Source organism: Ranitomeya variabilis, chromosome 1, assembly GCF_051348905.1.
Source record: "Ranitomeya variabilis isolate aRanVar5 chromosome 1, aRanVar5.hap1, whole genome shotgun sequence".
Taxonomy (NCBI): domain Eukaryota; kingdom Metazoa; phylum Chordata; class Amphibia; order Anura; family Dendrobatidae; genus Ranitomeya; species Ranitomeya variabilis.
The window spans coordinates 370,121,326-370,149,133 of NC_135232.1; positions in this window are offsets into that span (position 1 = coordinate 370,121,326).

The window sequence follows — 27,808 nt, forward strand, 5'->3', positions numbered from 1 at the left end:
ATGTGTGGTATAAACAAATGCATGCACAACACCTTACAACTGTCCCAAAAACTGCCAAAACACATCAAATGAGGGACAGACACCAGTCAAGTGGCCTCAATTCACCCACAGTACCAATTGTAGCATGGCACTGCAGCAATCAGTCAGCCATGAGGTATCGGGTCTTGGCCAGCATTCAATTGAACGTCACAGTAAGATGAGGTGGGTGAGAGATCAGTGTAGGCCTCCTGTGCTGGGAGCCCTGACACCACATGCAACAGCTCAACCTGCTTTCATTCTCAGCCACACTCAGGTGGCACAAATATAATATAAATTTCACAGACTACTATTGTCAGAAAAATCTGAGGATAGTATCACGAGTAGTTGACTCCAAGGAATTGGAGGCCTGATGGTCTCTAACGCCTACTGCTACAGGCAACACGCATGAAGGAGACCCAACCAGGAGTCTATACATTTATAACGATTAGTGGCAGACACCAATAAAGTGGCATCAATTACAATACAGCAGAACTAGCATGGCGGGGATCGACACCTCTTCCACAATAGCTAATCCAGCAGATGGAGACTGTAACAGGCAAGGTGGTGGGACCACTGTGCTGTATCCCTCTGAAAGCCTCGAGGGGTGTAACTAGGTGGCCTACCAAATCCCAACTTGGATAAGTGGCAGCAGGTGAAAACTGCAACCCAAGGAGGGACAAGGAGGTGGCACCAGGTGCTACACCATGGCTGACCTGCAGAAGGAGGCAGCTGACCCCCTACATTGGGTAAGCTGCTATGGCCAGAAAGAAGAAAGGATGAAGAATGCAGACAGGCACTGTAGGGACTCTAGAACCATGGGGGAAGATGGGTCTGGCTGAAGAACAGAAAACAACTGGCAGGTGCGGGCTGGACCGAGTGTTAGAAAGATGGGATCTGACAGGTACAATATGGACCGGTTGATGGACAGAAAAGCACAGACAGGTATGAGCAGACAGGCACATACAGGTAAGGACAGATGGGTGCAGGGTAGACAAAGCAGATGGGTGACCTGGGGGATCTAACAACTAGCAAACATGCAAGGCAAACTAACAACATAGCTCAGACACCTCCATATTGGAGAAGCCTTAAATAGAAGGTGTCGCCCAGCTATAAGCTGGGAATACCTTAGCTTGGTGTGGGCAATCCCTTTAAGAGGGAGGGCGCAAGCCCTAAGCATAGTGCCAGTCCTACAACTGAACCTTGGTGGACACCGATACATAGGAGGCAACATGAGAAGGTGGTGTGTGAGTGGGAGACACTGAATGTCCTGTCTGTTAGGTATGAAGATTCCCAACAAAGGGCCAAGTCTGTGATGTCAACAAATCAAGAAGTCTGTAGTAAGAGGGAATGGTCAACTGTGTGAAAGGGAGATGCCAGGTCCAGGAGAAGGAGGAGGAGAAACTCACAATTGGCGGTTAATAGATTGTAGATGACTTTAGTCAGGGCAGTTTCAGTGGAAAGCTGTGTTCTGAAGCCAGATTGTAAGCGGTCAAAGTGGGAACAAGAGGAGCGGTGGGAGGACAGATCAAAATGGACATGTTGTTCCAGTAGTTTGGAGTCATAAGGGAGAAATTATATGGGGCACTAGCTAGACACAGAGGATGGGCCAAGGGTCAGGTTTTTGAGGATGGGTGTGATCGAGGTATGTTTCAATCAGGAGGAAAGACATCAGTTGCTATTGACAGGCTGAAGAGGTGGGTTAGGCTTGTGATGAAGACTGTAGTAATGTTTGGAATGAGGTGGGACGTTATTGTGTCAAGTTCACAGATGGTGAAGCAAAGTCTTCAGCTGAAAGGAGAGGGAGGGGGAGCTGATGGACACAGGAGAGAATTGAAAGTACTGAATAACTGTTTAGGATTGTGAGACAGGTATGATAGGAATGAGAAGTTGGTTTGTTTTGCTGAAGTGAGCAATTGCACAGCATTTTTACAACTTCTGTTACTTGAGGAGCTAACCCACTCCCTTTCTTTGGCAGCCATACAGCAGTACGCTTTGTAGACGAGTGACAAAAAGAACATATGCTCCAATGGATGGCAAGCACTGCATCAAGTGGCTTCTGCTCCTCTTCCTCCACCTTAACATCATACACAGTACAGTCCTCAGTGGTGGCACCCCAAGTACACTTGTTTTCCCCCACAGCACAATTCTACAACCACCCAACTGAGTCAAGAGTGGGAAATCATCTGCACCGATGGGCAAATTTTTTCTCATGTCTGGACAAAGTTGGGTCCAAGCATAATCCAAATGCTCGTCAACAGACGTTAACCCCGTTGGGTGAAGGTGATCCATTTGTGATGAGACTCAGATATTTGAGGTGCTAAGAGTGGGAGAACAGAGAGAATGATGATGAGGTTGTAGATTACACTTGTAAACCCAGAGGCATGCAGCTGAGTAGCTCAGCAGAGGAAGAGTATGAGGAAGACAAGGACATTACATAGACATAGAGTTATGCAACCATGACTACCAATGCATTCTGAGCCCCAACTCTGGCAATAGACAGCAGTGTTCACGGTTCTGCAGTTGCGTAGCTTGGATCTTCACTTCAGACCTGCAAAAATCTGAAGAATCATGTTATCTGTCAACTTTTTAAAAAACGACACAGTAGAGATTATAAGAAATTAAATAATTTGGGTGCTACATGCATGAATTGGCACATGTTCAATCAACATGCATTAAAGTAGGAATGTCACTGTGCTAAAATGCAGACTAGTGGACCTCGCCAACCACCGTCCACCACCGCATCTTCTGATTTTTTTCTCCTCTCTCACTGTGGTAAGTATTATCACACAGGTCTCTGGCCACAGAACCTCCACTTGTTTACCTCTACAGATGGGATGACTGAGAGCCTGTCAGCTGATATGGAAGTGGTCATGCCTGCTTGTTTTGACTAATCTTACATACTAAAAACAACCCATCTTTCTCAATCCAACAAAACATCTCCTCCTGCACCTCTCTCAGAGTCAAGCAGCTTGTTGTGCTCACTCTACTCCACCCTGTGTCAGCACAGCAGTGAGCCCTCTTTTGTGCAGTTGTGCTTGTGTAAAAGATCATTTCCTCTAACACATGGCAAAGCTAACAACTTGAACTTCACTATTTTCATTCATTTCATTTCATTCACTTTGCAAACATATTTCGCATAGCTTTACAAGTCAGCAGTACATACAAAAAAGTCAAAAGTCTTAATGATGACCCTGCTCTTCAGAGCTTACAATCTACAATGGGGTGGGGGTGACTCCAATTACATGTGCTTATTTACAGTAATGGTACAACCATTTTGAAGAAATGGGGGTAAATAAAGGCTGCATGAGGATTTTGGGTACGGTTGAATTTGATGGCAAATTATGTTCAGAGAAGTAGAGAATAGGCTATATATATAAATAAATAATAAAAAAGACTTATTAGTAGTGTTGAGCATTCCGATACCGCAAGTATCGGGTATCGGCCGATACTTGCGGTATCGGAATTCCGATACCGGGATTCCGATACTTGCCGCGTATCGGATACCGGAATCGGAAGTTCCAAGATTCAAAATGCAGAAATTCAGCCAATGAGAATGATTCCAAGTGTGGGCACATCCTGTTTAGCATGGAGGGCATGAAACTACTGGCATGGCTGTGATTGGCTGCTGAAATGATGTCATGATGCAGTTTAAAAGTCGCTGGCGCCATTTTGCGATCACTCTGCTGTGAATTCAGTTAGTGACAGGACGCTGTTTGCTGACTGAGGGACAGTTTAGAGATAGCGATTTGCTTCTTTGTGCTTTCCAAAGGCTAATTTAGCAACCGCTGTGTTCACCTACTATTCACCTTGCTTTTGCCTTGTAGCGCTGTTTTCACAGCGATCTGCAAGGTCTGTGTGTGTGTGTGTGTGAGTGCAGCCCACTCTCTAGTCTGAGTGCAGCCACATAGGCCATCCATAGCTGGTTGTATTCAGTTCAGGGAGGGTGGTTCATTGCCTCATACTGTTCTTTTTTTTTTTTTTTCAAGTAGTGTAGTCTGCTGCTAATTTATTCAAAAAAATCCTATTAGTGTCTTTCCACCCGTCTCCAGCTAATTTGTGGAAAAACACTACATAGGATAACGTAGAGGAGGGTTTTTGGGCCTTGCAGCGCCGTTTACGGCTGTCTGCACGGTCTCCGTGTGACTGCAGCTCGCCCTGTAGTCTGTGAGCAGCCGTAGCCTGGTTGTCTCCAGCTCAGGGTTGTTCACTGCGTCATACCGCCAAATCAATTTTCATTTTGTTTTAAGTAGTGCAGGCTGCTGCACATTTTTTCAAAAAATTCCTATTAGTGTCTTTCCACCCGTCTCCAGCTAACTTGTGGAAAAACACTACATAGGATAACGTAGAGGAGGGTTTTTGGGCCTTGCAGCGCCGTTTACGTCTGTCTGCACGGTCTCCGTGTGACTGCAGCTCTATCCGTTGTCAGTTCAGCCCCCAAAAAATAAATAAATAATAAAGTTCACCAAACACACCAGTTACACCACTTTACATTTGTGTAGGCCACATTAGCTCATATTAAAGTCTAGTCCACACTTTAGAAAATTAGTGTTTCTTATACCTGTTAGGAGGAGTTGCTCAGGAATAAGCACACAAAGCCGTTAGTACTTTTCTGCTTATCTTTATCAGTCAACCAAGATGAAGAAGGCAGTGAGTAAGGCACGTGGGCGTGGGCGCGGAGCAGGGAGGGGACGTGGGGATTCTGTGCCTGCTGCGGGCACCGGTGACTCATCAGCACCCACTTTCACCAGGGAACAGTCGTTCATGCGCAGCTTTGTGTCAGAGCGCCGTACACCGCTGCTGCGTGAAGAACAAATTGAAGCCGTTGTCGGATGGATGGCAGCTAATGCATCAACTTCAATTAGTGCCACATCCTCTCAGACACAGAGCACTGGAGAGCAGCCATCTGTCTCTTCACCACCTGCCAAATTGCCCAGGCAGACAGAGAGCCCAGGACAGGAGCCGTCTCTACTTCTGTTCTCTGAATCTCTTGGCTTGGAAACAGGGGGCCAGCCAAGCAGCATTGGAGAAATGGAAGAAGAGGCAGGGTGCAGTGATGCCCAACAGCTTTTTCTCTCTTCCTCTGAAGAGGCGGGTGGGCCAGTGGCTCCGGTCACCACATCGCAGGCCGCATCAGCTGATGATGACACTCAGGTGCCACTTACTGGTGCATGCTCTGCTGCTGAGACTACCCAGGAGGAGCAGTTGGGGGCAGAGGGTAGTGTAGATGATGAGGTCCTTGACCCATCTTGGCGTGAGGGACAGGAAGGTGGTGGGAGCAGCTCTGAGGAAGAGATTTCCCGTACGGCCCAAAGAGGGAGAGGGAGGGGGAAGACTGCGGATCCTGCAGCCTCCGCTTTGGCACCCGTTAGGAGCATGTCTCTTCCAAAAGCCAAAAAGGGCGCTCCCAAGACTTGCAGTGCCTGGTCCTTTTTTGACACAGTTGCAGATGACATTTGCTATGTCAAATGCAAGGTGTGTCATTACAAAGTCAAAAGAGGGAAAAATGTCAGCAACCTCAATACCTCCAACATGTGGAAACATGTGCGCACCAGGCACCCGGCGGAGTTAGAAAAACACACTGAAGAGCTAGGCCAACCAACAGCGGCAGCTACCACCTCTTCAGCTCGTGTTGCCTCTTCCTCCAGCTCACACGCAGCTGGTTCGGCTTCCTCCCAGGATCGCCGTGGAAGAACCTCTGGCCCTGTTGTCCAGAGACCCGCTGTAATTCCACCCGCAGCACCACTTTCCCAGTCATCCACACACTCCCAGCCCAGTCTACAGCCATCGGTAGTACAGGCATGGGAGAAAAGGCGGCCTTTCTCATCAAACCACCCACGAGCACAGGCTCTGACTGCAGGCATTGCCAAACTTCTGTCACTGGAAATGCTGTCATTCAGGCTGGTGGAGACTGACAGCTTCCGTGACTTGATGTCATTGGCAGTCCCACAGTACAATGTGCCCAGCCGCTTTTACTTCAGCAGGCTAGCCGTCCCTGCCCTGCACAAGCATGTGGAGGGACACATAAAACACGCGCTACTGAACGCCGTCAGTAGCAAGGTCCACCTCACCACCGATGCGTGGACCAGTCAACATGGACAGGGGCGATACCTTTCCCTCACTGCCCATTGGGTTAATGTCGTTGAGCCGGGTACAGACCGTGCGAGTGGCGCAGGACGTGTCCTGCCCACTCCAAGGATTGCAGGAATCCATTCTGTACGCATTGACTCCTCCTCTTACACCAGTTCCTCAGAATCATCGCTGCAGGAGCCGTCACAGTCCACCTCCACATGGACCCGTGATGAACGTGTACCTGTTACGACTGACATGAGCACAGCCATGGCCAAACGTCAACAGGCCGTGTTGAAATTAATTTTTTTGGGGAATCATAGCCACACAGCGCAGGAGCTCTGGAATGCCATCAAGCAGGAGAGCGATGTGTGGTTTGTGCCAGCGAATCTCCAGCCAGGCATGGTAGTGTGTGATAATGGCCGAAATCTGGTGGCAGCTCTGGGCCTCGGCAACCTCACTCACATCCCATGTCTGGCACATGTGCTCAATTTGGTCGTGCAGAGCTTTTTGAGGGACTATCCGGATCTTGATGCACTGCTGCACAAGGTCCGCCTAGAGTGTGCTCACTTGCGGCGTTCCAGCACGGCAAAAGCGCGCATTGCGGCTCTGCAGCGCCGACACCGCCTGCCGGAACATCGCATCATATGTGACCTACCTACCAGGTGGAATTCCACGTTACATATGTTGGAGCGGTTGTGTGAGCAGCAGCAAGCTGTAATGGAGTACCAGCTGCTTCAGGCGCAAAGAAGTCGCAGTCAGCGCCGTACAGACTTCACAACCACAGAGTGGGCCACTATGAATGACGTCTGCAAGGTTTTGTGTCCCTTTGATTATTCCACGCGGATGGCGAGTGCAGATGATGCACTAGTCAGCATGACTGTCCCCCTTATCTGCCTGCTTGAAAAATCACTGCAAGCGCTAAGGGATGATGTTGTGGAAGAGGTGGAGGATGAGGATTCACCATTTCCATCATCTTCTGGACAGTCAGCGCCACGTGGTTCCTCACAAACGCGTAGGCAGGGGACAGTTTGTGAGGAGGATGAGGAGGAGTCAATGGAGGAGGAAGACATCCGTCCAGAGGAGGGAGTTACCGAATTGTCCAGTACTCAGTGTGTACAGCGAGGGTGGGGTGATGACGAGCGGGCAGAGACCACGCCTCCAGCAGGGGACAGCGTTTCTTGGGCAGTTGGCAGTCTGCAGCACATGGTGGATTACATGCAGCAGTGCCTGAGAAACGACCGCCGCATCGCCCACATTCTCAACATGTCTGATTATTGGGTGTTCACCCTCCTCGATCCTCGCTACCGGGACAACGTAGAAAGCCTCATCACACCGTTGAACCGGGAGCGAAAAATGCGGGAGTACCAAGACACACTGGTCAATTCCATCATCTTCTCCATTCCAACTGAGAGAAGTGCTGCTAGTGCATTCCAAAGCAGCTCAGTGCGTCCAGGCAGTGGTGGAGGCTCTGCACAAAGAGGGAGCAGAAGCAGTGCCTCTGCCCAAGGCAAGACCAGTGTGGCCCAACTGTGGCACAGTTTTCTGTGCCCCCCACAAAAGTCTACACCATCACAGACGGCTCCAGTCAGCAGGAGGCAACGGTTCCATCAGATGGTGACAGACTACATGTCTTGCCCTCTTGCTGTACTCCCAGACGGCTCTTCCCCTTTCAAGTTTTGGGTCTCAAAGCTGGATACATGGCCAGAGCTAAGCCAGTATGCATTGGAGGTGCTGTCTTGCCCTGCGGCCAGTGTATTATCGGAACGTGTCTTTAGTGCTGCAGGTGGTGTACTAACTGACCGTCGCATGCGACTATCCTCCGATAACGTTGACCGGCTTACTTTCCTGAAATTGAACAAGGCCTGGATCTCGCAGGAATTTGCCACTCCTCCTCCTGATTAAATAATTAGGTCACTGTAAATGTTATCCAGGTCTCCTGTTGTGTTCATCTTTCTACCACCTGAACTTAAATTCCTGGGCTCCAACACCGCCAGTTGAGGCTCAGAAGTGCCGTCTGCACAGTCAAAACATACGACCCAGTGTTATTGGGTTTCAGTAACGTCAGCTGATCCCCAGCTGTGTAGCCGGCAATGTGTCATGCGACCGCCACGCTGACACAACAACTGAAATGTAAGGGAATCTGTACCCCCCCCCCCCCCAAGGCGTTTGTTACTGAAAGAGCCACCTTGTGCAGCAGTAATGCTGCACAAGGAAAAGGTAGCTATTTTGGTTTAGCTCCTTGCACACGCAGAAATTAACACTTATAAAATGTGTCCACTGATACCATAAAACCGTCCCGGAGGTGGGACTTTCCTTCGTAATATGACGCAGCACAGCCGTCATTCCTACCCCCCCGGCGCTGCGCCCCGGCTCCTCAGCGTTGTTTGATTCCGTCCCGGAGCCTGCGCTGTTATGTTATCCCGTGGCCAGGCACACTTAGCGCTGCCCGTCTTCTGGCATCATTTGGTGTCAGGATGGCTGCGCCTGTGCGGCCGCGCTGGCCGAGAGCCCGCCTCGCAGTGTCTTCTGATTTAATCCCACTGGGGGCCTGGGATCCATGGACATGCGCATTGCATATCTGAACCTCCACCTCTCACTCATCTCCCTATGGCTTCTTCAGACTGTTCGGTGTCAGCTGGTCCCTAATAGCATGCCACGGTCGTGACACCGCACAGTCTTAAGAAGCCGTAGGGAGGGGAGTGAGAGGCGAGGATATGCACTGCGCATGGCCATGGATCCCAGGCCCCCAGTGGGATAAAATCAGAAGACACTGCGAGGCGGGCTCTCGTCCAGCGCGGCCGCACAGGCGCAGCCAGCCTGACACCAAATGATGTCAGAAGATGGGCAGCGCTAAGTGTGCCTGGCCAAGGGATAACTTAACAGCGCAGGCTCCGGGACGGAATCAAACAACGCTGAGGAGCCGGGGCGCGGCGCCGGGGGGGTAGGAATGACGGCTGTGCTGCGTCATATTACGAAGGAAAGTCCCACCTCCGGGACGGTTTCACGGTTTCAGGGGACACATTTTATAAGTGTTTAGTTCTGTGTTTGCAAGGAGCGTGATGAAAAGAGCCACCTTTTCCTTTTGCATCTTTTGTGCTGCACAAGCTGGCTCTTTCAGCTACAAACGCCTTGGGGGGGGGTTAAAGGTTCCCTTTCGACTTTCTCAGGCTTCGGCCTACATTGTGTTCCTCTGCTTTTCCACCTGTCCCTGGGCTCCAACACCGCCAGTTACCGTCCAGAAGTGCTGTCCGCACAGTCCCAACAGTCGCTCCTCTGTTATTGGGGTTCAGTAACGTCAGCTGTTCCCCAGCTGTGTGTGTGGCAATCCCTCCTACCTCCTCCACCTCCCCCTCCTGTCCCTGGGCTCCAACACCGCCAGTTGCCGTCCAGAAGTGCTGTACGCACAGTCAACAGTCCCTCCTCTGTTATTGGGGTTCAGTAACGTCAGCTGTTCCCCAGCTGTGTGTGTGGCAATCCCTCCTACCTCCTCCACCTCCCCCTCCTGTCCCTGGGCTCCAACACCACCAGTTGCCGTCCAGAAGTGCTGCACGCACAGTCAACAGTCCCTCCTCTGTTATTGGGGTTCAGTAACGTCAGCTGTTCCCCAGCTGTGTGTGTGGCAATCCCTCCTACCTCCTCCACCTCCCCCTCCTGTCCCTGGGCTCCAACACCGCCAGTTGCCGTCCAGAAGTGCTGTACGCACAGTCAACAGTCCCTCCTCTGTTATTGGGGTTCAGTAACGTCAGCTGTTCCCCAGCTGTGTGTGTGGCAATCCCTCCTACCTCCTCCACCTCCCCCTCCTGTCCCTGGGCTCCAACACCGCCAGTTGCCGTCCAGAAGTGCTGTACGCACAGTCAACAGTCCCTCCTCTGTTATTGGGGTTCAGTAACGTCAGCTGTTCCCCAGCTGTGTGTGTGGCAATCCCTCCTACCTCCTCCTACCTCCTCCTCCTCCACCTGTCCCTGGGCTCCAACACCGCCAGTTGCCGTCCAGAAGTGCTGTACGCACAGTCAACAGTCCCTCCTCTGTTATTGGGGTTCAGTAACGTCAGCTGTTCCCCAGCTGTGTGTGTGGCAATCCCTCCTACCTCCTCCACCTCCCCCTCCTGTCCCTGGGCTCCAACACCGCCAGTTGCCGTCCAGAAGTGCTGTACGCACAGTCAACAGTCCCTCCTCTGTTATTGGGGTTCAGTAACGTCAGCTGTTCCCCAGCTGTGTGTGTGGCAATCCCTCCTACCTCCTCCTACCTCCTCCTCCTCCACCTGTCCCTGGGCTCCAACACCGCCAGTTGCCATCCAGAAGTGCTGTCCGCACAGTCCCAACAGTCCCTCCTCTGTTATTGGGGTTCAGTAACGTCAGCTGTTCCCCAGCTGTGTGTGTGGCAATCCCTCCTACCTCCTCCACCTCCCCCTCCTGTCCCTGGGCTCCAACACCGCCAGTTGCCGTCCAGAAGTGCTGTCCGCACAGTCCCAACAGTCCCTCCTCTGTTATTGGGGTTCAGTAACGTCAGCTGTTCCCCAGCTGTGTGTGTGGCAATCCCTCCTACCTCCTCCACCTCCCCCTCCTGTCCCTGGGCTCCAACACCGCCAGTTGCCGTCCAGAAGTGCTGTACGCACAGTCAACAGTCCCTCCTCTGTTATTGGGGTTCAGTAACGTCAGCTGTTCCCCAGCTGTGTGTGTGGCAATCCCTCCTACCTCCTCCACCTCCCCCTCCTGTCCCTGGGCTCCAACACCGCCAGTTGCCGTCCAGAAGTGCTGTACGCACAGTCAACAGTCCCTCCTCTGTTATTGGGGTTCAGTAACGTCAGCTGTTCCCCAGCTGTGTGTGTGGCAATCCCTCCTACCTCCTCCACCTCCCCCTCCTTTCCCTGGGCTCCAACACCGCCAGTTGCCGTCCAGAAGTGCTGTACGCACAGTCAACAGTCCCTCCTCTGTTATTGGGGTTCAGTAACGTCAGCTGTTCCCCAGCTGTGTGTGTGGCAATCCCTCCTACCTCCTCCACCTCCCCCTCCTGTCCCTGGGCTCCAACACCGCCAGTTGCCATCCAGAAGTGCTGTACGCACAGTCAACAGTCCCTCCTCTGTTATTGGGGTTCAGTAACATCAGCTGTTCCCCAGCTGTGTGTGTGGCAATCCCTCCTACCTCCTCCACCTCCCCCTCCTGTCCCTGGGCTCCAACACTGCCAGTTGCCATCCAGAAGTGCTGTACGCACAGTCAACAGTCCCTCCTCTGTTATTGGGGTTCAGTAACGTCAGCTGTTCACCAGCTGTGTGTGTGGCAATCCCTCCTACCTCCTCCACCTCCCCCTCCTTTCCCTGGGCTCCAACACCGCCAGTTGCCGTCCAGAAGTGCTGTCCGCACAGTCCCAACAGTCCCTCCTCTGTTATTGGGGTTCAGTAACGTCAGCTGTTCCCCAGCTGTGTGTGTGGCAATCCCTCCTACCTCCTCCACCTCCTCCTCCTCCACCTGTCCCTGGGCTCCAACAACGCTAGTTGCCGTCCAGAAGTGCTGTCCGCACAGAGCAAAACACCTCGCCAATGTGTTAGTGGGGTTCAGCACCGCCAGCTATTCCCCTGCTGTGCAGCCGGCAATGTGTACTGCGACCGCCATGCAGGCACAACAAGTTAAATTTAAGGGAACCTGTCCCCCCCCCCCCCCCAGGCGTTTGTTACTGAAGGAGCCACCTTGTGCAGCAGTAATGATGCAAAGGGAAAAAGTGCCTCTTTTCGTGGTGCTCCTTGCACATGCTGATCCTAACACTTATGAAAAGTGTCCCCTCCTACCGTGATACCGTCCGGTTGGTGGAACTTTCCTTTGTGATGTGACGCAGCACAGCCGTCATTCTTACCCCCTTGGCGCCGTGCGCCGCCTCCTCAGCGTTGTTTGAATCAGTCCCGGAGCCTGCGCTGTTAGGTTAGCCCTTGGCCATGCACACATTGGTGTCAGGCTGGCTGCGCCTGTGCGGCCGCGCTGGCAGAGAGCCCGCCTCGTACTGTCTTCTGATTAAATCCCACTCATCTCCCTACGGCTTATTCAAACTGTGCGGTGTCAGCTGGTCCCTAATAGCATGCCACGGCCGTGACACCGCACAGTCAGAAGAAGCCGTAGGGAGATGAGTGAGAGGTGGAGGTTCAGATATGCACTGCGCATGTCCATGGATCTCAGGCCCCCAGTGGGATTTAATCAGAAGACAGTACGAGGCGGGCTCTCTGCCAGCGCGGCCGCACAGGCGCAGCCAGCCTGACACCAAATGATGTCAGAAGACGGGCAGCGCAAAATGTGTGCATGGCCAAGGGCTAACCTAACAGCGCAGGCTCTGGGACTGATTCAAACAACGCTGAGGAGGCGGCGCACGGCGCCAAGGGGGTAAGAATGACGGCTGTGCTGCGTCACATCACAAAGGAAAGTTCCACCTACCGGATGGTATCACGGTAGGAGGGGACACTTTTTATAAGTGTTAGGTTCAGCATGTGCAAGGACCATAATTAAAAGAGCTAAGTTTACCTTTTCCAGCATTAGTGCTGTACACGATGGCTCTTTCAGCTACAAACGCCTGGGGGGGGGTTAAAGTTTCCCTTTCAACTTGCTCCAGTGCAGGCTTCGGCCTACACTCTGCTCCCTCTCCTCCTCCTGCTGACCCTGGGCTCTAACACCGCCAGTTGGGGCCCAGATGTGCTAGCTGCACAGAGCCAAACACCAGCCAATGTGTCAGTGGGGTTCAGCACCGCCAGCTGTTCCCCTGCTGTGCAGCCGGCAACGTGTCCTGCAACAGCCACGCAGGCACAACAGACCCAAAGCTGCCGCCACTGCAGGCTTCGGCCTACACTCTGCTCCATCTCCTCCTCCTGCTGACCCCGGGCTCTAACACCGCCAGTTGGGGCCCGGTACTGCTAGCTGCACAGAGAAAAACACCAGCCAATGTGTCAGTGGGGTTCAGCACCGCCAGCTGTTCCCCTGCTGTGCAGCCGGCAACGTGTCCTGCAACAGCCACGCAGGCACAACAGACCCAAAGCTGCCGCCACTGCAGGCTTCGGCCTACACTCTGCTCCATCTCCTCCTCCTGCTGACCCCGGGCTCTAACACCGCCAGTTGGGGCCCGGTACTGCTAGCTGCACAGAGAAAAACACCAGCCAATGTGTCAGTGGGGTTCAGCACCGCCAGCTGTTCCCCTGCTGTGCAGCCGGCATCGTGTCGTGCAAAAGCCACGCAGACACAAGAACTGAAATTGAAGGGAACCTGTCCCCCCTCCCCCAGGCGTTTGTACGTTTTTAAGCCACCTTGTACAGCGGTAATGCTGCATGTGTGCAAGGTGGCTCATAAACGTATTCTCCTCGCACATGTGGAACTGAAAACACGTCTGAAATGTGTCCTCTGTGTGACCATTTAACCGTCCCGGGGGTGTGACTTTCCTTTGTAATGACACGCTGCAACCCCCTTGGTAGCGCTGCCCGTCTTCTGGCATCATTGTTTGGCTGCCTGCGCCTCTGCGGCCGCCCTGACCCACACAACGCCCCTCGGTGTCTTATTTCTTGGGACTGCGAGGGTGTGATTGATGGGCATGAGCAGTGCATCAGTTCGCCTGTCCCTCATCTCCTTCCGCCTTCTTCAGACTGTGCGGCTTCATGGCCGTGGCATGCGATAAGGGATCAGCTGACGCCGCACAGTCTGCAGCAGGTGTAAGGACCCGAGTGCGAGAGGCGAACATATGTGCTGCGCCAGGCCATGAATCCCAGCCCCGCAGTGTTTTAACAATGTTAAGACACCGCGGGGCTGGGATTCATGGTCATCGCGAACCGCAGCGGCCGACATTAAATGAGGTCAGAAGATGGGCAGCGCTAACAGCGCTAGGCCAGGGGATAACACGACAGCGCAGACTCCTGTACAGCAAATAACAACGCTCAGGAGGCTGCACCCAGCACCAAGGTGGGATTCTTGACATCTGTGCTGCGTCTCATTACAAAGGGAACTCGCGCCTCCAACACAGTTTGACTGTATAAAGGGCTAAATGTTATACGTGTTTCATTCAGCGTGTGCAAGGAGCAAAATTAAAAGAGCAACCTTTGACTTGTGCAGCACTACTGCTGCATAAGGTGTGGCTCTTCTACTTTGTAACCCCTGAGGGGGGGTTAAAGGTTACCTTTGAAATTGGTTCAAGTAGGCTTCGGCCTACACTCTGCTCCCCCTGCAGAGCCCGGGCTCCAACACCGCCAGTTGGGGCCCGGTACTGCTAGCTGCACAGAGCCAAACACCAGCCAATGTGTCAGTGGGGTTCAGCACCGCCAGCTGTTCCCCTGCTGTGCAGCCGGCAACGTGTCCTGCAACTGCCACGCAGGCACAACAGACCCAAAAGCTGCCGCCAGTGCAGGCTTCGGCCTACACTCTGCTCCCTCTCCTCCTCCTGCTGACCCCGGGCTCCAACACCGCCAGTTGGGGCCCGGTACTGCTAGCTGCACAGAGAAAAACACCAGCCAATGTGTCAGTGGGGTTCAGCACCGCCAGCTGTTCCCCTGCTGTGCAGCCGGCAACGTGTCCTGCAACAGCCACGCAGGCACAACAGACCCAAAGCTGCCGCCACTGCAGGCTTCGGCCTACACTCTGCTCCATCTCCTCCTCCTGCTGACCCCGGGCTCTAACACCGCCAGTTGGGGCCCGGTACTGCTAGCTGCACAGAGAAAAACACCAGCCAATGTGTCAGTGGGGTTCAGCACCGCCAGCTGTTCCCCTGCTGTGCAGCCGGCATCGTGTCCTGCAAAAGCCACGCAGACACAAGAACTGAAATTGAAGGGAACCTGTCCCCCCTCCCCCAGGCGTTTGTACGTTTTTAAGGCCACCTTGTACAGCGGTAATGCTGCATGTGTGCAAGGTGGCTCATAAACGTATTCTCCTCGCACATGTGGAACTGAAAACACGTCTGAAATGTGTCCTCTGTGTGACCATTTAACTGTCCCGGGGGTGTGACTTTCCTTTGTAATGACACGCTGCAACCCCCTTGGTAGCGCTGCCCGTCTTCTGGCATCATTGTTTGGCTGCCTGCGCCTCTGCGGCCGCCCTGACCCACACAACGCCCCTCGGTGTCTTATTTCTTGGGACTGCGAGGGTGTGATTGATGGGCATGAGCAGTGCATCAGTTCGCCTGTCCCTCATCTCCTTGCGCCTTCTTCAGACTGTGCGGCTTCATGGCCGTGGCATGCGATAAGGGATCAGCTGACGCCACACAGTCTGCAGCGGGTGTAAGGACCCGAGTGCGAGAGGCGAACATATGTGCTGCGCCAGGCCATGAATCCCAGCCCCGCAGTGTTTTAACAATGTTAAGACACCGCGGGGCTGGGATTCATGGTCATCGCGAACCGCAGCGGCCGACATTAAATGAGGTCAGAAGATGGGCAGCGCTAACAGCGCTAGGCCAGGGGATAACACGACAGCGCAGACTCCTGTACAGCAAATAACAACGCTCAGGAGGCTGCACCCAGCACCAAGGTGGGATTCTTGACATCTGTGCTGCGTCTCATTACAAAGGGAACTCGCACCTCCAACACAGTTTGACTGTATAAAGGGCTAAATGTTATACGTGTTTCATTCAGCGTGTGCAAGGAGCAAAATTAAAAGAGCAACCTTTGACTTGTGCAGCACTACTGCTGCATAAGCTGTGGCTCTTCTACTTTGTAACCCCTGAGGGGGGGTTAAAGGTTACCTTTGAAATTGGTTCAAGTAGGCTTCGGCCTACACTCTGCTCCCCCTGCAGAGCCCGGGCTCCAACACCGCCAGTTGGGGCCCGGTACTGCTAGCTGCACAGAGCCAAACACCAGCCAATGTGTCAGTGGGGTTCAGCACCGCCAGCTGTTCCCCTGCTGTGCAGCCGGCAACGTGTCCTGCAACAGCCACGCAGGCACAACAGACCCAAAGCTGCCGCCAGTGCAGGCTTCGGCCTACACTCTGCTCCATCTCCTCCTCCTGCTGACCCCGGGCTCTAACACCGCCAGTTGGGGCCCGGTACTGCTAGCTGCACAGAGAAAAACACCAGCCAATGTGTCAGTGGGGTTCAGCACCGCCAGCTGTTCCCCTGCTGTGCAGCCGGCAACGTGTCCTGCAACAGCCACGCAGGCACAACAGACCCAAAGCTGCCGCCAGTGCAGGCTTCGGCCTACACTCTGCTCCATCTCCTCCTCCTGCTGACCCCGGGCTCTAACACCGCCAGTTGGGGCCCGGTACTGCTAGCTGCACAGAGAAAAACACCAGCCAATGTGTCAGTGGGGTTCAGCACCGCCAGCTGTTCCCCTGCAGTGCAGCCGGCATCGTGTCCTGCAAAAGCCACGCAGACACAAGAACTGAAATTGAAGGGAACCTGTCCCCCCTCCCCCAGGCATTTGTACGTTTTTAAGGCCACCTTGTACAGCGGTAATGCTGCATGTGTGCAAGGTGGCTCATAAACGTATTCTCCTCGCACATGTGGAACTGAAAACACGTCTGAAATGTGTCCTCTGTGTGACCATTTAACCATCCTGGGGGTGTGACTTTCCTTTGTAATGACACGCTGCAACCCCCTTGGTAGCGCTGCCCGTCTTCTGGCATCATTGTTTGGCTGCCTGCGCCTCTGCGGCCGCCCTGACCCACACAACGCCCCTCGGTGTCTTATTTCTTGGGACTGCGAGGGTGTGATTGATGGGCATGAGCAGTGCATCAGTTCGCCTGTCCCTCATCTCCTTCCGCCTTCTTCAGACTGTGCGGCTTCATGGCCGTGGCATGCGATAAGGGATCAGCTGATGCCGCACAGTCTGCAGCGGGTGTAAGGACCCGAGTGCGAGAGGCGAACATATGTGCTGCGCCAGGCCATGAATCCCAGCCCCGCAGTGTTTTAACAATGTTAAGACACCGCGGGGCTGGGATTCATGGTCATCGCGAACCGCAGCGGCCGACATTAAATGAGGTCAGAAGATGGGCAGCGCTAACAGCGCTAGGCCAGGGGATAACACGACAGCGCAGACTCCTGTACAGCAAATAACAACGCTCAGGAGGCTGCACCCAGCACCAAGGTGGGATTCTTGACATCTGTGCTGCGTCTCATTACAAAGGGAACTCGCGCCTCCAACACAGTTTGACTGTATAAAGGGCTAAATGTTATACGTGTTTCATTCAGCGTGTGCAAGGAGCAAAATTAAAAGAGCAACCTTTGACTTGTGCAGCACTACTGCTGCATAAGCTGTGGCTCTTCTACTTTGTAACCCCTGAGGGGGGGTTAAAGGTTACCTTTGAAATTGGTTCAAGTAGGCTTCGGCCTACACTCTGCTCCCCCTGCAGAGCCCGGGCTCCAACACCGCCAGTTGGGGCCCGGTACTGCTAGCTGCACAGAGCCAAACACCAGCCAATGTGTCAGTGGGGTTCAGCACCGCCAGCTGTTCCCCTGCTGTGCAGCCGGCAACGTGTCCTGCAACAGCCACGCAGGCACAACAGACCCAAAGCTGCCGCCACTGCAGGCTTCGGCCTACACTCTGCTCCATCTCCTCCTCCTGCTGACCCCGGGCTCTAACACCGCCAGTTGGGGCCCGGTACTGCTAGCTGCACAGAGAAAAACACCAGCCAATGTGTCAGTGGGGTTCAGCACCGCCAGCTGTTCCCCTGCTGTGCAGCCGGCATCGTGTCCTGCAAAAGCCACGCAGACACAAGAACTGAAATTGAAGGGAACCTGTCCCCCCTCCCCCAGGCGTTTGTACGTTTTTAAGGCCACCTTGTACAGCGGTAATGCTGCATGTGTGCAAGGTGGCTCATAAACGTATTCTCCTCGCACATGTGGAACTGAAAACACGTCTGAAATGTGTCCTCTGTGTGACCATTTAACTGTCCCGGGGGTGTGACTTTCCTTTGTAATGACACGCTGCAACCCCCTTGGTAGCGCTGCCCGTCTTCTGGCATCATTGTTTGGCTGCCTGCGCCTCTGCGGCCGCCCTGACCCACACAACGCCCCTCGGTGTCTTATTTCTTGGGACTGCGAGGGTGTGATTGATGGGCATGAGCAGTGCATCAGTTCGCCTGTCCCTCATCTCCTTGCGCCTTCTTCAGACTGTGCGGCTTCATGGCCGTGGCATGCGATAAGGGATCAGCTGACGCCACACAGTCTGCAGCGGGTGTAAGGACCCGAGTGCGAGAGGCGAACATATGTGCTGCGCCAGGCCATGAATCCCAGCCCCGCAGTGTTTTAACAATGTTAAGACACCGCGGGGCTGGGATTCATGGTCATCGCGAACCGCAGCGGCCGACATTAAATGAGGTCAGAAGATGGGCAGCGCTAACAGCGCTAGGCCAGGGGATAACACGACAGCGCAGACTCCTGTACAGCAAATAACAACGCTCAGGAGGCTGCACCCAGCACCAAGGTGGGATTCTTGACATCTGTGCTGCGTCTCATTACAAAGGGAACTCGCACCTCCAACACAGTTTGACTGTATAAAGGGCTAAATGTTATACGTGTTTCATTCAGCGTGTGCAAGGAGCAAAATTAAAAGAGCAACCTTTGACTTGTGCAGCACTACTGCTGCATAAGCTGTGGCTCTTCTACTTTGTAACCCCTGAGGGGGGGTTAAAGGTTACCTTTGAAATTGGTTCAAGTAGGCTTCGGCCTACACTCTGCTCCCCCTGCAGAGCCCGGGCTCCAACACCGCCAGTTGGGGCCCGGTACTGCTAGCTGCACAGAGCCAAACACCAGCCAATGTGTCAGTGGGGTTCAGCACCGCCAGCTGTTCCCCTGCTGTGCAGCCGGCAACGTGTCCTGCAACAGCCACGCAGGCACAACAGACCCAAAGCTGCCGCCAGTGCAGGCTTCGGCCTACACTCTGCTCCATCTCCTCCTCCTGCTGACCCCGGGCTCTAACACCGCCAGTTGGGGCCCGGTACTGCTAGCTGCACAGAGAAAAACACCAGCCAATGTGTCAGTGGGGTTCAGCACCGCCAGCTGTTCCCCTGCTGTGCAGCCGGCAACGTGTCCTGCAACAGCCACGCAGGCACAACAGACCCAAAGCTGCCGCCAGTGCAGGCTTCGGCCTACACTCTGCTCCATCTCCTCCTCCTGCTGACCCCGGGCTCTAACACCGCCAGTTGGGGCCCGGTACTGCTAGCTGCACAGAGAAAAACACCAGCCAATGTGTCAGTGGGGTTCAGCACCGCCAGCTGTTCCCCTGCAGTGCAGCCGGCATCGTGTCCTGCAAAAGCCACGCAGACACAAGAACTGAAATTGAAGGGAACCTGTCCCCCCTCCCCCAGGCATTTGTACGTTTTTAAGGCCACCTTGTACAGCGGTAATGCTGCATGTGTGCAAGGTGGCTCATAAACGTATTCTCCTCGCACATGTGGAACTGAAAACACGTCTGAAATGTGTCCTCTGTGTGACCATTTAACCGTCCTGGGGGTGTGACTTTCCTTTGTAATGACACGCTGCAACCCCCTTGGTAGCGCTGCCCGTCTTCTGGCATCATTGTTTGGCTGCCTGCGCCTCTGCGGCCGCCCTGACCCACACAACGCCCCTCGGTGTCTTATTTCTTGGGACTGCGAGGGTGTGATTGATGGGTATGAGCAGTGCATCAGTTCGCCTGTCCCTCATCTCCTTCCGCCTTCTTCAGACTGTGCGGCTTCATGGCCGTGGCATGCGATAAGGGATCAGCTGATGCCGCACAGTCTGCAGCGGGTGTAAGGACCCGAGTGCGAGAGGCGAACATATGTGCTGCGCCAGGCCATGAATCCCAGCCCCGCAGTGTTTTAACAATGTTAAGACACCGCGGGGCTGGGATTCATGGTCATCGCGAACCGCAGCGGCCGACATTAAATGAGGTCAGAAGATGGGCAGCGCTAACAGCGCTAGGCCAGGGGATAACACGACAGCGCAGACTCCTGTACAGCAAATAACAACGCTCAGGAGGCTGCACCCAGCACCAAGGTGGGATTCTTGACATCTGTGCTGCGTCTCATTACAAAGGGAACTCGCGCCTCCAACACAGTTTGACTGTATAAAGGGCTAAATGTTATACGTGTTTCATTCAGCGTGTGCAAGGAGCAAAATTAAAAGAGCAACCTTTGACTTGTGCAGCACTACTGCTGCATAAGCTGTGGCTCTTCTACTTTGTAACCCCTGAGGGGGGGTTAAAGGTTACCTTTGAAATTGGTTCAAGTAGGCTTCGGCCTACACTCTGCTCCCCCTGCAGAGCCCGGGCTCCAACACCGCCAGTTGGGGCCCGGTACTGCTAGCTGCACAGAGCCAAACACCAGCCAATGTGTCAGTGGGGTTCAGCACCGCCAGCTGTTCCCCTGCTGTGCAGCCGGCAACGTGTCCTGCAACAGCCACGCAGGCACAACAGACCCAAAGCTGCCGCCAGTGCAGGCTTCGGCCTACACTCTGCTCCATCTCCTCCTCCTGCTGACCCCGGGCTCTAACACCGCCAGTTGGGGCCCGGTACTGCTAGCTGCACAGAGAAAAACACCAGCCAATGTGTCAGTGGGGTTCAGCACTGCCAGCTGTTCCCCTGCTGTGCAGCCGGCAACGTGTCCTGCAACAGCCACGCAGGCACAACAGACCCAAAGCTGCCGCCAGTGCAGGCTTCGGCCTACACTCTGCTCCATCTCCTCCTCCTGCTGACCCCGGGCTCTAACACCGCCAGTTGGGGCCCGGTATTGCTAGCTGCACAGAGAAAAACACCAGCCAATGTGTCAGTGGGGTTCAGCACCGCCACCTGTTCCCCTGCTGTGCAGCCGGCATCGTGTCCTGCAAAAGCCACGCAGACACTTGCTCTTGTACCTTCTGCTCCCCATCCTGGTTCCAGTACCGTCAGCTGGTTCCAGGCAGAGCCTTTGGCTTAGGTGCCTCCCTCTGGGTATCCGAGTTCCACCAACGTCAGGTGGTCCTTGGTAGTGCTTTCAGGCACGGGTACCTCCTGCTTAGTAACCGGGTTCCAGTAACGTCAGCTGGTCCTCGGTAGTTCCATTGGCTCTTGGACCTTCGGGTAGCCATCCGAGTTCCAGTTCCATCAGCTGGTTCTCGGCATTTTCTCAGCCTTCTTGTACCTTCTGCTACATTTCCAAGTTCAAGAGACTAAACACGATGACCCGGAAGACCACCCCTAAGATGACGACGACACCAGAGACGACAACCACCGTGATGACGACGACCCTGGAGACGATGACCCCGAAGACCACCCCAATGACGACGACCCCGGAGACGACGACCCTGAAGACCACCCCGATGACGACGACCCCGGAGACGACGACCCTGGAGACGACGACGACCTGGAAGACCGAGAAGCAGAAGAACAAGAGGCTGCAGAACAAAGAGCAGAAGAACATTAAGCATAACACTAAATATCAGAGCAAAAAATATTATCTAAATTATAAGCAGAAGAAGACTAAGCAGTGTATGGGGGTGAGTCCGTTCCTCCTCGTGGTGCCCCTGGATAAAGCCTGATGCTGCAGGCCAAACTGAACGCGGACAAATGTAACTCTTTTGTGACAGGCAGAACGGAAGGTGTAATCTTCAAACTTTTATAGATAACAACTACGGGAATGCCTGTCACAAATAAGAATATGATGAAGAAGTAGAATATGATGAAGATAATAGTAAAATAAAAAGAATATGAACAATGTAAGAAAAAAAATAATAGGTAGAAGATGAAGAAGAAGATGAATAAGGTGAAGAAGTTGATGTCAAAGAAGCTGATGATGAGGATAATGAAGAAGAAAGTGTGGGAGAAGTAAAAAAGAAGGTGAAGGGCGTGGAAGTAGTGAAACATCAATATCTGACAAAATAAAAAAAAATTAACATAGTCAAAATCTTTCTACCGCCGAACGTCATAAAAAAAACCAAAAACCTGCTATTCTATTACATTGGGCTAAACCTCTGTGCCTTTAATGTCTCCGCCACGTCCCCCAATACATCCTACATTATTCTTAGTTGTTTTCCTTCATGTAGAATGAACCTACAAGTTTATAAAGGGTTTATTTTAATTCCAATATTTTCGTCCCATTGACTTGCATTGGGATCGGGTATCGGTATCGGATTAGATCCGATATTTTGACGGTATCGGCCGATACTTTCCGATACCGATACTTTCCGATATCGGAAAGTATCGCTCAACACTACTTATTAGGGAACGTGATAGGATGCCCTAAACAGATATCTTTTTAGGTAACACCCAAGTTGTGATTATACTCCTAATTTCATGGGGGACAAAGGGTAAGAGGTGAATTATCTAGGTAGGAGATTGAACTGAGCCTGACTAAAGGCCCCGTCTCACATAGCGAGATCGCTAGCGAGATCGCTGCTGAGTCACAAGTTTTGTGACGCAACAGCGACCTCCATAGCGATCTCGCTATGTGTGACACGTACCAGCGATCAGGCCCCTGCTGCGAGATCGCTGGTCGTGTCAGAATGGCCTGGACCTTTTTTTGGTCGTTGAGGCCCCGCTGACATCGCTGAATCGGTGTGTGTGACACCGATCCAGCGATGTCTTCACTGGTAACCAGGGTAAACATCGGGTTACTAAGCGCAGGGCCGCGCTTAGTAACCCGATGTTTACCCTGGTTACCAAAAAAAACAAACAGTACATACTCGCCTTTCGGTGTCCCTTGCCGTCTGCTTCCTGCTCTCACTGACTCCCGGCCGTACAGTGAGAAGTGAGAGCACAGCAGTGACGTCACCGCTGCGCTCTGCTCTCAGTGTACGGCGGCTCAGTCAGAGCAGGAAGCAGACGGCAAGGGACACCGAAAGGCGAGTATGTACTGTTTGTTTTTTTTGGTAACCAGGGTAAACATCGGGTTACTAAGCGCGGCCCTGCGCTTAGTAACCCGATGTTTACCCTGGTTACCCGGGTGCTGCAGGGGGACTTCGGCATCGTTGAAGACAGTTTCAACGATGCCGAAGTCGTTCCCCTGATCGTTGGTCGCTGGGGAGAGCGGTCTGTGTGACAGCTCCCCAGCGACCACACAGCGACTTACCAACGATCACGGCCAGGTCGTATCGCTGGTCGTGATCGTTGGTAAATCGCTTAGTGAGACGGGGCCTTAAGATCAGGGGTGTTACCGTATTCGTGTGTCGCATAGGGTGAAAGTTGTGAAAGGCCATGAGAAGTAACATAGTAACATCATATTATAGTATTTAAGGTTGAACGAAGACTTTAAGTTCATCTAGTTCAACCCATAGCCTAACATGTTGATCCAGAGCAAGGCAAAAAAAACCATGCGGCAAACACTAAGCTCTGCATTGGGGAAAAAAATTCCTTCCTGACTCCACATACGGCAATCAGACTAGTTCCCTGGATCAATGCACTATCAAGGAATCTAGTATATATAACATATTACAATATAATTTTCAAGAAAGGCATCCAGTCCCTTCTTAAATTTTAGTAGTGAATCACTCATTACAACATCATACGGCAGAGAGTTCCATAGTCTCACTGCTCTTACACTATACAATCCGCGTCTGTGATTATGATTAAACCTTCTTTCCTCCAGACGTAGAGGATGCCCCCTTTTCCCTGTCTCAGGTTTATCATTAAAAAGATCATCAGAAAGGTCTTTGTACTGTCCCCTCATATATTTACACATTGTAATAAGATCCCCCTAAGCTTTGGTTTTTCCAAACTTAAAAGCCCTAAGTGTAATAACCTGTCTTGGTACTGCATACCCCCCAGTACTCTAATAACTTTGGTCACTCTTCTCTGCACCCGCTCCAGTTCAGCTATGTCTTTCTTATACACCGGAGACCAGAACTGTACACAGTACTCTAAGTGTGGTCACACATGCATCCCATTATTTTATTTGCCTTTGCAGCAGTGCCTGACACTGGCTACTAAATGTGAGTTTGTCGTCCACCCATACACCAAGGTCCTTTTCACTGACAGTTTTGCCCAGTGTTTTACAAGAAAGCTCATAATTAAACATCTTATTTCTAATGCCCATTAAAGTTCATTTGCCTTATTTTCTTTATCCCCATTAAAGCTCATTTGCCATTTATCAGCCCAAGCTTCTAGTTTACATAAATCTTCCTGTAATATTAAATTGTCCTCCTCTGTATTGATTACCCTGCAGAGTTTAATGTCATCTGCAAATATTTAAATTCTCCTCTGTATGCCCCCTACATTAATAAATATGTTAAAAAGAAGTGGGCCCAACTCTGAGCCCTGCAGTACCCCACTGCTAACCGTGACCCAGTCCAAGTGTGCTCCATTAATAGTCACAGTTTGTTTCCTATCCCTGTGCCAGCTCTTAACCCACTTACACATATTTTCCCCCAACCCCATTGTTCTCATTTTATGTATCAACCTTTTCTGCGGCACTGCATCAAAAGCTTTTGAAAAGTCCATATACACCACATCCACTGCGCTTCCTTGGTCCAGTTCGGAACTTACTTCTTCATAGAAGCTTATCAGATTAGTCTGACATGAACGGTCCCTCGTAAACATATATTAATATTGGGTCATGAGGTTATTCTTCTTCAGGTACTCCAGTATAGCATCTCTTAGAATACCCTCCAGGATTTTACACACAGTAGAGCTTAAGCTTACTGGCCTATAATTTCCAAGTTCAGTTTTTGTCCCTTTTTTTAATATTAACACCATATTTGCTAAACGCCAGTCCTGAGGCACAGACCCTGCTATTATAGAATCTTTAAAGATTAAAAATCATGGTCTATCAATAATTGTACTTAATTCCTGCAGTACTCGGGGGTGCATGCCATCCGGGCCTGGGGATTTGTCAACTTTAGTGATTTTTAGATGCCACCGTACTTCCTGTTGGGTTAAGCAGGTGACATTTAATGGAATATTTTTGTTATCGTTGATCATGTTGTCTATTATGGGATCTTCTTGTGTAAGTACTGTTGAAATAAAGTCATTTAGCACATTGGCTTTTTCCTCATCCTCATCCACCATTTCACCCAAACTATTTTCAAAGGGTACAACACTATCATTTGTTTGTTTCTTACTATTTATGTACTGTATTTTTCAGACTATAAGATGCACCGGACCATAAGACTCACCCCAAATTTTGAGATGGAAAATAACAGAAAAAATATTTTTATAAGATGGTGGTCCAGCTTATTTTCCAAATTTAAGGTATCTTACCTGAGAGTCGGCGGTGGTACAGTGAGGTCACAGAAGGCAGGGTCTCTTCCTCAGGAAGCCAGCTTTGGCAGAAGTGGGGCACTGCTGCAGTCCAGGGGTGCAATGCTGTGGGTCTGGTGTCGGTAGTGAGGCAGAGCTGAAGCAGGGTCCCATCCTCAGGATGCCAGCGGCGGCAGACGTGTGGCGCGATGCTGCAGCGGTGCAGAGTGCACCTGAGCAGGGTTCCTTCTTCAGGATAATGGCGGTAGAAATGTGTCCACAGTGAGCAGAGCGCATCACTGGTTTCCCTGCGGCCATCTTCCTGAAGCTGTGGGCTTCAGGAAAATGGCCACCGGAGGCCACACATGCGCAGATTGAGATCTCGGCGGCCATTTTCCTAAAGCCTTAGTTTATTGCACTAAGATCATCTCTCAACCATTGCAAATTTGCCTTCCTGAAGTTTTGTGTCCTTGTAACCCCTCTTCTACACATCTTATTAACCCCTTAATGACCACCGATACATCTTTTCATGGCGGCAGTTAAGGGTACTTAAACCACAGTGCCACTTTTTAACGGCGCTGATGTTTAAGGTTATAGCGCCCCCCAGAATGTATTTTCTTCGGGGTCTCGAACATGTAGAACATGAGAACATGATTCGGGTCAGTTTTTATTAATGGTATAATGGCGAGCGCAAAAAAAAGTCAGATAATGCATTTAATTTCTCTCCTCCGATGTGACCGCACATCAGAGGAGAGAGAAATAGGGTGCCCGATACTCCGATCACCCACCGGTACCTGTGGTTTCCAGGAATCCCCCCCCGTGAAGTCCTCCGGGTGGCCAGCGTCTACTTCTGGGAAAAAATGGCGAGACCCTATCAAAGTGATCAAAATATAAAAAATAGTAAATAGAACCACCCTTTATCATCCCCTTAATTAGGGAAAAGTAATAAAATAAAAAATATATTTAGTTCAATTTTCCATTAGGGTTAGAGTTGGGCTAAAGTAAGTTGGGCTAAACTTAGGGCTAGGGTTAGCATTAGCATTAGGGCTAGGGCTAGGGTTAGGGTTGGGGAGGTATTAGGTTTGTGGTTTGGGTTATGATTAGAGTAGGGATTAGGGTTAGGGGTGTTTTTGGGTTAGGGTTGTGGTTAGGGTTATGGTTAGGGTTGGGATTAGGGTTAGTGATGTGTTGGGGTTAGGGTTGTGGTTAAGATTATGGTTAGGGTTGGGATTAGGGTTAGGGGTGTGTTCGGGTTAGGGTTGTGGTTAGGGTTCTGGTTAGGTTTTGAATTAGGTTTAGGGATGTGTTGGGGTTAGGGTTGGAGTTAGAATTTGGGGTTTTCCACTGTTTAGGTACATCAGGTGGTCTTCAAACACAACATTGTGCCACCATTGATTCCAGCCAATTTTGCGTTTAAAAAGTCAAATGGTGCTCCCTCCCTTGTGAGCCCTGCCATGCACCGAAACAGTGGTTTACCCCACATATGGGGTGTCAGCATACTCAGAACAAATTGCACAACAACTTTAAGGGTCTAATTTCTCCTGTTACCCTTGGGAAAATAAAAATTTGGGGGCAAAAAGATAATTTTTGTGGAAAAAGTATGTGTCAGGCTGCTGCAGTGCAGTACAGTGCAACCTCCACCAGAGGGGGCTTGGGAGGAAAGTAAGACTGCACTCACAGGACAGCAGAACAGATGCCACCAAGTGGCGAGAGAGTGGTCAGACAAGCCGAGTCAAAAAAACACTAGATAGCACGACAGTATAATAGGATTAGACAGATGGCTAGTCAGAACATAGCCAGAGATCAGTAAACCAGAACGGGCAAATACGGTACAAAAGGGACAAACAGCAACTAAGTAAATAACCAAGCCAGAAGATCAGAACCGGAGAATCAAGCAGACAAACAAACAGAGAGATACTGGGAAAAGGGCAGACAGAGGGCATTAACAAGCACAGGACAAGTCAGGGTTCACAGTAGGGCAAATCAAGAGCTACCAGCAAGGTCAGGATAACATGCCGAAGGCAGAACTATAACTGGCACTGCCAACAAGATTCATGGGAGCTAAATAGCAAACCTGAACCAGAATGAGGCAGAGCAAAGTTAACCCTTGACATGATCCTGTCACGGGGGAACTAGGTGAGCGAGAGCTAAAAACCCGGGCCCCTGCAGTTTCCCTCAGACTAGGGAAATCCTGACTGACCCTCTACCTGGAGTTTACACTGATGGTGTGCATGTCCAGGCCTCGAACCTCACCCTAACTCCTGTAATAACCCTAGGCTGATACCTCTGCCCTCCACCCAGTGAAGAGGTAATATTCCAATACCCACAGATAGAACAGACAAGGATAAAGGAAAATATACACCATGCCGCAGTCACTCAGGAATACACTATAAATGTGCAGGGCAAAATAAATACAAATATGGGAAGGAATAAATAAGACAGAGGAAAATACATCACCAGCAACGAATCTCCAAATCAGCTCTCCACTGCAGACTGAGATAACAACGCACAAGAGAGAAGCTATAATCGGCGACGCTCAATGAACAGGAGAACTATTTAAAGGCCATGGGAATGGCCCAGCTTCCAATCCGAGGATCAGGTACATTAACCCCGGAACAGCTGGACAAAATCTAGCAGACGCCAATGAGC